At 38.7% G+C, this 11,319-nt stretch overlaps 1 protein-coding gene across 1 annotated transcript in view; it reads right to left on the bottom strand.

Annotated features, from left to right (window-relative positions):
• Positions 1 to 217: 217 nt before the first annotated feature.
• The window catches only part of LOC138158351 (uncharacterized), a 35,607-nt gene continuing 24,505 nt past the window's right edge, over positions 218 to 11,319 (bottom strand). The window contains exons 3-6 of the mRNA XM_069084506.1: positions 5,660 to 5,807; positions 4,765 to 4,901; positions 3,971 to 4,208; positions 218 to 2,152 (exon numbers count right to left, since the gene is read on the bottom strand). The gene's annotated coding sequence lies outside the window, so the exon portion shown is untranslated. The remainder of the gene's footprint in view (positions 2,153 to 3,970; positions 4,209 to 4,764; positions 4,902 to 5,659; positions 5,808 to 11,319) is intronic.

An 11,319-nucleotide genomic window follows, 5' to 3' on the forward strand; every position in this document is an offset into this window, starting at 1 on the left:
ACTGAGTTACCTTTTACACATAATATGCTGGTTTCAATCTCTTCATCAGAATTCTTGAAGGTCCAATTTTAAGGTAGTTTGGAAAGCTGCAAGGTTTTCTGAACTACCGCCAAGAACTTTGAGTTCTAACTGAGGATTTACCACTGATTCACTGAATGACCTTGAGCGAATGGTTCAACTTAACATCTTGGTTTCCTCATCTATAAAATGGGAGTATAATACTATTTTCAATGCATTAACAATAATAATGAGAATGAGAATAGCTAATATGTGCTCAGCACTACAAGAAACACTTTACCATTATTGTCTCTTTTGATCCCCACAACAAGCCCTGGAGGTAGGTGCTTTTATTATTTACTCCGTTTTACAGATTTGGAAACTGAAACAAACAAGTTAAATGACTTACTTGTCCAGAATCACACACTAAATGTGTGATGCTGGAAATGAACTCATATCTTCCTGGCTCTAGACCCGGTTCTCTAAACACTGCATAGTCTAGCTACCTCTAATGGTAAAAACTAGGAGAAAATGTCTCAATATTTTAATGAATGGAGAAGTTAACCAAATTTCAAATACAGCAAAGACCTTTGTCGGAACATTACTTCTCAAGTGGATAATGTAGGGAGGGAAGACCACTAAAGTAACATACTCAACAATATGCCTCATCTTTTAATTCCTCCATCTTGATAGATTGGGCTGCAATACTCTTCCCAGTTCTGTCGTGTATTCTGCAGTTATGAAGGAATCTCTGCACTGCTCCCCTCCACTAATAAATTTTTAAAATCCAGCCCAACCCTACTCCTTTTCTGCCTTCTTATATTCTATCTTTGAGGAAGGCTTATACAGTGTGAATGATTGCTCAAACATCTGTCAACTTCTGTCTGTGCATATGCCCACGTATTTCAGAGGCATGCTCTGAAGTGTAGACGGGGAGAGGCTGGGAAGTGTTGCAACCCCCAAGTAACTTTTGAGGAGTATGCAAAATTCCATTTGCACCTATAGTGCGATCTATACAACTGCAGTGGAGATCCATGGGTTATTTTTTTTCCCAGAAGGAAGACATAAGTCTCTGGTCCTTGACCCCAGGGAAAAATACTCATTCCATCTTTCAGGTCATGGGAATATTTTCCAAGATGTTGGAGAATACACCTTATTTTAAAATTATGTTGTGTCATGTTTGTAAAGTCTTGGGTTTTTTTTTATCCTTTGTTTGAGGAGGCCCAAAGTAGTTGAGTCTAATATTATGAAGACAATAACTGTGAAACCACTTGCACTGTTTGACCTCACATCTCTGGGGTGCCCAGCGGGTTAGCTGACAATGACAGGATTGGCATGGATAGCTACTATCCACTGGAAATAGGATTGCAAGCTCATGTTAGTGTTTAATCATAGCAATTACTTTTAAAATCTTCCTGCGTTCCTTTGCAGGAGAACTGTGTATGGATTACTTAAAATTTTCACTTTCTCCCTCTCTGGCATTCATATATTCATAATACCTAATAAGGAAGGGACATGACCTTTGTCTCCCCTTTGACCAGTATGGCACTACTGTATAGAGGGGAGAATACCTAATCAGAGGTAACAGGAGAAAGCCTGTTATAAGTATAGCTTGACTCCTTTATTAGATCAGTCTGTAGTAACAGCTTGATAGGAAAGTCACTGCTACCACATTTAAGCAACCCTTCTTTCCTTGGCTTTTGGAGCCTTTGTCCTTGTGTATGAAAGATTCTGTCACCTTCTCCATCTAGAACCTTTCCCCAGTTTTGCTGAAAAGTATTGAAACTATAATCACAGAAGGGGTTTGAACTGAGGTTTTCCTGATCCCAAAGATTACATTACATTACATTACATTACACCACACAGTCAGTCAAGAAGCATTTATTCAGCAGCTACTGTGTGCTAAAAACACTGTGTACTAAGCACTGTGGTAAAAAGAAAAGCTTCACAAGGCACCCTCACCCCCAAAATCTGATTGCTTTTCAGATTTTAGAATGTATTAATTAAAAAGTTCAGACCTCAGAATGAGGAAGGTGATATTGTCTCTATACTCTGACTGGGTCAGACCACATCTAACAGCCAAACTTCATTTTACGTCCTCAGCTTTTACAATATTTGGAGAAATCCTTGATCTTCAAGATGGAAGCACCAACTCCTTGGAGAAAGTAAGTAAAAGTGAAAGATTAGTTTTCTGTCGCCCTCAGAGCAAGACTGTTACAATGCCAGGTGGAATACAGATTGCTTAAGTGAAAAGTGAAAATATGTAAAGAAGAAAGAACTTTTCAAAGGCCAAGAAAAGTCTATGGCTAAATGCTTTTTTGAATAAATCACGTTAGCAGCAGTAAGCAAAGACTAATTGTAATTTAATTTTGTTTTTTAAAAAAGGGGGAGGTTAATGTTTGGAAAAATAGGAGAAACAAAAGTATGGGTGTTGGGAATGAATTTTTTCCCCTTAAAATAGTTCCTTAGTCTTGTTTCTTAGTTAGAATAAAGTAAATACAATTTTTTTTTCTGATATGCTTGAAATTATTTTTCATTCTTTTCCTGACAAATACCCTTTATCTTGTCCTCGCTTTGCACTTCTTGGGCTCTGTCCTGCAGCATCAGCGAACTTTAGTACTAGATAGAACCTCAGAGTCCAGTTAGGCCAACGACTTCCGTTTACAGAAGAGGCCTCTGATTGCTGACCTCTCTATGAAGACAATTACAGTAATATACTCAGGGTCTTTCCAAAAGAAGTGAAATTACAAGGTGTCATATCTTTGTTCCCTTTTCATTAATTCTTTTTTCAGTCGTAGTAATAAGTAGTCACTTTTAGCTTGGACCAATGTTCCCTTTAATTTTTTTTAAAGTTGTAATAATAGCAACTGACGTTGCCTAGCCCGTCAGGGTTGGAAGGAACATCAGTCCAACTCACACCTGAAAAGGACAGGTCAGGATCCAGTCTGTGAATGAAACGATGGGAAATCCACGAGGATCTAAAGTAATCCATTTCATTTTTGGACAGCTCTACCTTTGGACGTTTTTTTCTTGTATCGAGTTGAAGTCTTCCTCTACCCTTTGGGGTGGAGCAGAACAGTACAGAGGGGCGCTATTTCCTCCCCAATTCCAGATGCTGCGCCTTAAGGTACAGCATGTAAGTGTCTTAGGGCAAAAACATTTATAGTATAGTATAGCACTTTCTGGTTTGACTTTGCGACAAGCCCGTGAGGTGGGCAGTATGATTATTTGCGGCTCATGTGTTAAAGACCTCCCTCGACAGGAAGGAATTATGTACTCTTTGAAGATCCCCTCCTTTCTTGGCTCAATGTCCCAAGAATGAGAAGGGAGGGTCAGAATCTGGCACTAAGCCAAGGGTAATCACCAGTTCTCTCTAAAAGCACAAAGGTTCGAGAGACTCCAGTTAACAAGCATTTATATAGATAGTACTTACTAAGAGCCTGGTCCAGTGATGAGTGGCTGGGGGCGAGGAAACAAAAAGAAACCTCAAAAACTAGTCCCTGCTCTCAAGGGGTGTACATTCTAATGGGGGAGATAGAGTGGAAATATCTAGTTACATACTAGTATATGTGTAGTCCATACAGAGTAAGTGCTCTACAGAGCATATGAAGGTAATAATGAAAAAGGGAAGGTATTAGCAGCTTGCATGGAAGTGGGTGGAGAAAGGACAAAGAAAGTGAGATATTAAGCTCGTTCTTGAGGGAAGTCTGGGAAACTAAGAGATGGAGGTGAGGGGTCAGTGCATTCTAGGCGAGCGGGACAGCTAGTACAAAGATATTTTCCAAACATAATAGTTTTATTTACAGTTTAATGGCTATAAGACCAGTCCACAGTTAAAATCCTAGCAAGCCATAGTCAGACCTCCTCCTGTGAGGCTACTCCCTAGAGATTTGTACAGTTGCTTTGACTTCACAGTAAGGGCCTGGGTGAGGCTCCAGTCAAGGGGAAGGCTAGGGTTTACTCGATCTCTTACCTCTCCCACTAGGGAGTGGTTGTTCCATGTCACTCTGGTTTGCCATCTATCCTTTGTGACTCTTTGTCCTGTAGCTTCGTCAGGTCCTGGCTCTGCTTCTCTTGGTCTGAGTATTTTAGGATCTAGGACAGGATAGGTATCAAAGCACTAGAATTCTGCTTGGAGCATTGTGGTCCCTTGGCAATTGCAGCAGTAGTCATTCTTCTTCATAGAAGAGTATAGATTAGACCTAGAGGGCCTGTGGTATGATAGAAATGACTAGCAGATGGAAAATATGAAGGAGGTGGGTGTACCTGGTACTACTGGTGGGGAAAGGAACTAGCAAGATATAGGAGAAGAATTCAAGTAGGGCAGGGGCAAGGGAATTCAAGAAAGACACATTCCTTTACATTGAAATCTTGTCTCAATGGCTAGCCATGAGGTTAATCATGCCTCTTCCCACTCTCCAAGAAACTAGATGGATTGAGTTCTTTGCTCTTTGATATTCTCTCCATCCCAGTCATGCATAACCCTTGCATTCACAGTGGCTTTTACTTCTAGTCACTGAATTCACATTAAGTCTGCTTACGTCACTTCCACCCGTGTTTCTCGCTCACCCTCACGTTTACATCCTCCTGTCCTGCCTGGAGTGTCAAGGTAACGTGGGGGAAAGAGATAGCTTCTTTTATCCCTGGACAAGAGCCTTCTTCTTCTAGATTCTCCTCTTGTCCCAGATCTCTCTCCTGACCCTACTTGAAAAGTTCCCACCTTCCAGAAATTGCCTAAATGAAAATGGTTCAGGTGGTGGCACTTACAAGAACTTGCGGAAATAGGTCCAGGGTCATCTATGAAAGAAGAGCAGATTTATCCATGATTATCCAAAGTCTTGCAGGGCATGGCTTGCACCTGGTCATCTTCAAGGAAATTCTGCACTTGGTCCATATTGTTGACACTCAGATTGGAAGACCAATGTCAACATTCGGAAATAAAAGGTGGAAATAAAGTTGACAAGAAGAACTGGATTGATTCCAGTTTTGAATCTACTACTCACAATTGCATGGACAAGTTTATTCACTCCTAAATTGTGCCCTTGTAAACACATAGACATAGCTCAGATCTATGAATGTAAACTCCATGTGTGGGCATGAAACACTTCTTCTTCCAAGTGGCAGCAATACTTCTACATGTAAACTTTAAAAGAGACAACCAATTATATAGATTATTTGCCCCTACAGTAGTATTCTGAAGGATATTCCATTTTATTCCAAGCATCCAACTTCTCTTGTTAACTATAATTCTGGAGTCATATTTCATATATTTTCTACCAGAGATTTCGGCATGTGTGTCTATGTGTTTATGAATAATATAATTTCCCTGTGGGTGTGAATTTCATCCTCTCTGTGATTCCTGTGCCCTAAACATATTGCTAGGCAACACTAAGCGGCACACATCCCACATTCCCCTAATTCTGTTTGATGTGTCACAAATGGACCTTTACTTTTATCTGCAAAGCAAAGTAACATCAGTGGGTTGGGTTTGGGGTTTTTAAATAACAGGTGTCAACACAGATCAAAGGCAAAGTAACACAGTGTTAGAAACTGGCAGAAAGGGGAAATAACTGGCATGAGGCAAATGGTACATATTTGTTTTAGGGCTTTGGCTGGTAATTTATTAGTGAAATCTAATATGATTCATGCTATTCTCACTTACCAGATGACATCAAGGACAGACAGGGTACTGGCTCCCTTCCAAAGTGCTACCGGAATCTGGAGGGTAGCTGTAGGTGGGATGCTCCTTCTGATGCCAGGGATGTTGCAAATATGTAATTCGCTAGATGAAAATTATGCACATACTTTATCTGTCAGAGGAGACCAATATTTTCAGGTGAGTATCCAGAGTATGTATGCCTATTGAATGAAGCTTTGCCTGGTAACTGAAGTGAATTTATATATCCAATTCCTTTGATTTATTTTTAAAAGTACTGATATCTCTTGTTTTATGGCAGTTTGATTTCAGAATATGTCCCTATCCAAAAAGCAATCCCTTACAACAAAGTATAAAAAAGTAATGGGAAAATCGGTTCAGGAAAACTAATTAATACAGCAGTCTCGTTTGCTAATTGTACAAAGTTCCACACCCAAAAAGAAAAGACATATATCTTCTCAATCTTTCTATAGGGTCCAGTTTGGTATATTATACAACATTTTGTATTTATACAATTATACAAATTATACAATTATACAATATTCAGTTCTATGCAATTGGAGGTTTTTCCCCTCCATTTACATTTTTGTAGTCATTGTGAGCATGAGAGCCATTTTCCCTGGTTCTGTTCCCTTTTTCTTTAGGAATAAAGGGCAAAATAAGAGAACAGTAGGTATGGACAGTGCTAGAATGGGATCTATGGTGCACAAATGCACAGTAATTCATAACCCAACTGGGGTCCCTCACATATGACATCAGGGAGATAGCAGCCAAGCCCATCGTTTCGATCAGCACCTGCTCATATAACTTTAGAGTTGGAAGAGAACAGTGATCAATTAGTCTAATCCTTTAATTTTAAATATGAGGGATGAAAGGATTTGTCCAAGGTCACACACTAGTCGGTAAACAGAATGAGTATTCAAGCTAGACCACTAGGTTCCATGTCCCATGTTCACACTGTCCTTGAAATGCAAATGCAAGGAACTTTAGCTGAAGGTTCAGAAAGGTGAATCTCAACATTTCTCTGGAAGAGACAAATCAAATGGGAATGCTGAAGCTTGTGAAAAATATACACAAGTATTGGTAGGGAGATCTGATGGCTCCAGAAAAGTCTGCACACTGAAGAGTGAGAAGTCCCGACACTCAGCAAAGCCAGTGCCCAAGATTTGAAACTGTAACCCTTTTAGCTCTAGGGGCGCCCTAGAAAACAGATCTGATTGGAATTGGTAGCTGGTCACCACTGTTTTTTCTTGGTTTCATCCTGAGACTTAGGTTGTTAATTTCTATTCTTTCCTGAAAATTTTTACCAGTTTCTCAAACCTGGTCTCAGAATCCCTTTACACTTTTAAAAATTATCGAGGACCTTTTATTTATGTGGGCTATATCTATTGATATTTACTGTATTAGAAATTTAAATGCATAAAATTTAAAAATATTAATTAATTGTAAACTAATTTTTCATTTTAAAATGTAATTATTTAAAAATTTATGTTTTAATATCAATTTCTTTTTATGAAAAACTGTATTTTCCAAATAAAAAAATAGTGATAAAAGTGTCATTTTTTTTTTTTGCAAATATCTTTAAAGCATGGCTTGATAAAAGTCAGTTGGATTTTCATATCAGCCTCTGAGTCAATCTGGTGTGATATTGTTTGGGTCAAAGCATATGAAGAAAATCCAGCCACATACAGATATGCAGTTGGAAAAAGGGGAGTATTTTAATAGTCAAATATCTTAATATTACTATGAAAATAGAGTTGACCTCAAAGATCCTTTGAAAAGATCTTGTGGGACCTCTAGGGGTCTTCTGAACATACTTTGAGAGCCATTGTTATAAATCTAAACTATTCTCCTTTTCAGTACTGCTCAATAAGATGGAATGAACGAAATAGGTAACACCAAATAGAAGCTATCTGAATGATAAACGACAGTCAATATATAGTTTGATAACATAGTAATAGGAGCTACAGGAAGATTAAAAAAAAAGACAGGGGCAGCTAGGTGGTGCAGTGAATAGAGCACTTGCCCTGGAGTCAGGAAGATCTGAGTTCAAATCTGACCATAGACACTTAACACCTACTAGCCATGTGACCCTGGGCAAGTCACTTAACCCCAATTGCCCTGCCCTCCCCCCCTTCAAAAAACAAACCAAAAAAAAAAAAAACAGAATAAATTGTCCTTGTCCTCTGGAAAATTATAATTGAAAGGGGGAATGGATAGGATTCAATCTGTATCAGAGCAGTCAAGAAAAATTATTCTGACCACATCCTATCCCACCTGTTGATTCATTTAAGGGACAGTTTTTAGTCATTTACTGTGTCCCAGCTAAAATCTCACCTTCCCCAATCCCTCTTAATTCTATTATTTCATATCTATCCTATATCAAACTTGTTTGTATATAGTACAAATTAGGTTGCTAATTTCTATTCTTTCCTGAAAATTTTTTTTTGCTTTTTTTTTTTTTTAAGCAATTGGGGTTAAGTAACTTGCTCAAGGTTACACGGCCAGTTATTTCTGGGTGTGGTACTAAGTATCTGAGCCCAGATTTGATCCAGGTCATCCCGACACTGGAGCCGGTGCTCTTACTCGCTGACCCACCTGGCTGCCCCTAAGCAATTGGGGTTAAGTAACTTGCTCAAGGTTACACAGCCAGGTGTTTCTGGGTGTGTAATAAGTGTCTGAGCCCGGGATTCGATCTACAGGTCTTCTCAACACTGGAGCTGGTGCTCTTACTCACTGTGCTACTTTTGCTTTTTTTTTTTGGAGGGGCAATTGGGGTTAAGTGACTTACCCTAGGTCACATGGCTAGATTTTGTGTTAAGTGTCTGAGGCCAGATTTGAACTCAGGTCCTCCTGACTCCAAGGCTGGTGCTCTATTCACTGTGCCACCTAGCCGTCCCCTTTTCTGAAAATTTTTACCAGGTACTCAAACCTGTCTCAGAATCTCTTTATACTTAAAAATTATTGAGGACCTTTTATTATTAGTACATGTACATGCATCTCCTCCATATTAGATTGTGAGTTCTTCAATGGCAAGGATTATCTTTTTTTTTTTGTCTTTCTGTTTCTTGCCGGCATTTAGCACAGTGCCTGGAACATAGCAGGTATTTAATACATGTTAATTGATTTGACTATGTGCATTGAGTGAACTTCAGCTAGGCACTTGCTGGAGGCAATATAAAAATAAATGATAGGCCCCCAGTCCTCACACAAATTACCATCTATGAATGTATGCCAAATAACAATGATACATGTACAAATTTTCTACTGCCTCCTGATTCCACTGCAGATGTAATTACTTGGTTAAACATTTTCTGTGCATTTTATTTTTTTAGGTTGGGACTTTGACTGAAATTATTGTCTAGATAGCCATACAATATAAACAAACCAGATAGTTGAAAATTCTCATTTTCATGTGTATATCAGTCAAGGACAATTTTATATTGTCTAGGAACAAAATAACATCTTTGCTACTGAAAATTCCTCAGTAAATTTTGAGGAATTTTATCCCATGGTCCAGTTCTTTCTAAATGATCCACTGTTTATGGTTTTTAGGGTATATGCACAGAACATCATTTTCTTGAATTTCACAGTCAGCATGGAAGAGCGCAATTTGGTCTTGGAGAGTTTTTCATCTTCACTGAGAGTGCCTGAGCTAGGCCATTTGTACAGAAGGTCTTAATGCACAGCATCTATACAGGGCTTTAAAAGACAGGACATGAATCAAAATTTTCCATTTGCTGTGTTTCAAAGGTTTGTGATTTCATGAATGCGGATATTCCAATCTTCACTGATACGACTTGGTAGATGGGGTTGGAGAGCAGCTGTGGGAGAAGAAGTCACCCAGAGGCTAAACTTTGTGAAGAACTTCTAACTTAGCCTAGCTGGTCCTTGTAGGGTTCTCTTAAGTGGACCTTACATGGTTCCACACTGGTAGGATCCATCCAAGCTTGCCCTCCACTGGCATAACCTTTGACCATCCAGGTTCTCCTCCAACTTATGATAAGTTATCAGAAAAGGAGAGCTTTACTTAGAACATAAGCTCATGAATTTAGAGAAGGATGAGACCTTAGAAATTATCTAGTCCCATTTCCTCAATTTACACATGAGGAAACTGAGGCTCAGAGGGATTAAAGCCAGTTTGCTAAGGTCAGACAGGAAATAAGTGGAAGTGCCAGGATTCCAAACAAAAGGTTCTAGTACTACAGTGCTCTTTTAACCAACCCACATTACCTCCCCGTATTCACTATAAAAACATAGACTAGGAAAGATAGGCTTCCTGGCTATTGTTCTTAGTTAGTTTCAAGATGATAACCAATTCCATTTTAGCAAATAGTATTATAATATCTTCTAGAATAAGTAGCATATTTTATATAGTCTGATATGTGCTTCAAATATTTATGATAAAGTCATATACTATTTGGACATCTGTTAATGATATAAATGCTAAACCAAAGTATTTTTCTGTTTACCTTGTAAAAGTCATTCCTTCTAAAAACATGCTACTTATGCTGACTTGTTACAGTCAGTACATTGCAGGCAGCTATGTGAATTTACTTCTCTTGGCAGTTCTAGACTATCCTGACACAACACACACTGCAAAATGTTTGATGGGTTATAAAAATCTGGATGTACTAAAGGTACAGCTTGTGAAAACTATAAAATAAATACATTACATTTTAAAAAATCTGTTATCAGATTAGGAAAAGTAATCATTATGGTTGAGGGTTCGACATCATCGACATCACTCCTTCAATCAAACAACTAATCATTATGCATTTACTAAGTTCCTATGATATGCTAGTTGCTGAGAATACAAAACCAAAAATGAAAGGACCTGCCCTCGAAGACCTTACATTCTATTGGGGAAAACAAAGAGTACAATACAAGTCTATACAAAATCATAGACAGGTAATCTCATCAGGGAGGAACTGGTATCTGGGGAGGTCAGGAAAGGTCTCCTGTGCCAGATGGTGCTTGAACTAGGTTTAGAAGGAAGGCAAGGACTCTGAAAATGAGGAAGGAGAACATCCTGGGCATGAAGCATAGTCTATTCAAAAGCATGGAGAGGAGATAGAATATCATATGGAAGGACAGTTGGGCTGGACCAAGAGTATGTGAAGGGCAGTAGTAGGGTGTAATAATAATGGAAAGCTAGTTCAGAGTCCATCCTCCAGAGAAAGATGCCATTATTTGATTGTGTACTTTTCATCATGATGATGACGACGAAATAACCATAGGATCATAAATTTAGAGGTGAAAGGGACCCTCAAAGGTCATATATTTTAACTCCCTCATTTTATAAAGAAACTGAGGTTCAGGTTGGTTAAGGAACTCACCTAAGGGCACACAGGTAATAAGCATGAGAGGATGGGTTTGAATGCAGGTCCTCTGACTAGAAGAAGGAGCTTCTCTGACAATAATCTTTATTTCATTGTAGCACTGGGTTGGATATTGCATTATAAAAATACACAGAAACAGACTCTGACTCTCTGATCTCCCAGTGAGAACTTAACACTGAATTTAATGCCATTCTAAATTTTGATGCCTTGACTATGCCCAGAAGAACATGGCCAGTACAATATACATGGCTTTGCTTCACATTCTGAAATGATATGGAAGGGGGTGGACTTGGGGGGGTCAACAAAGACACATATATACATGTC

This window comes from Petaurus breviceps, unplaced genomic scaffold, assembly GCF_028583685.1.
Source record: "Petaurus breviceps papuanus isolate PSGF00001 unplaced genomic scaffold, PetGlider_PUasm1.0 174, whole genome shotgun sequence".
NCBI lineage: Eukaryota > Metazoa > Chordata > Mammalia > Diprotodontia > Petauridae > Petaurus > Petaurus breviceps.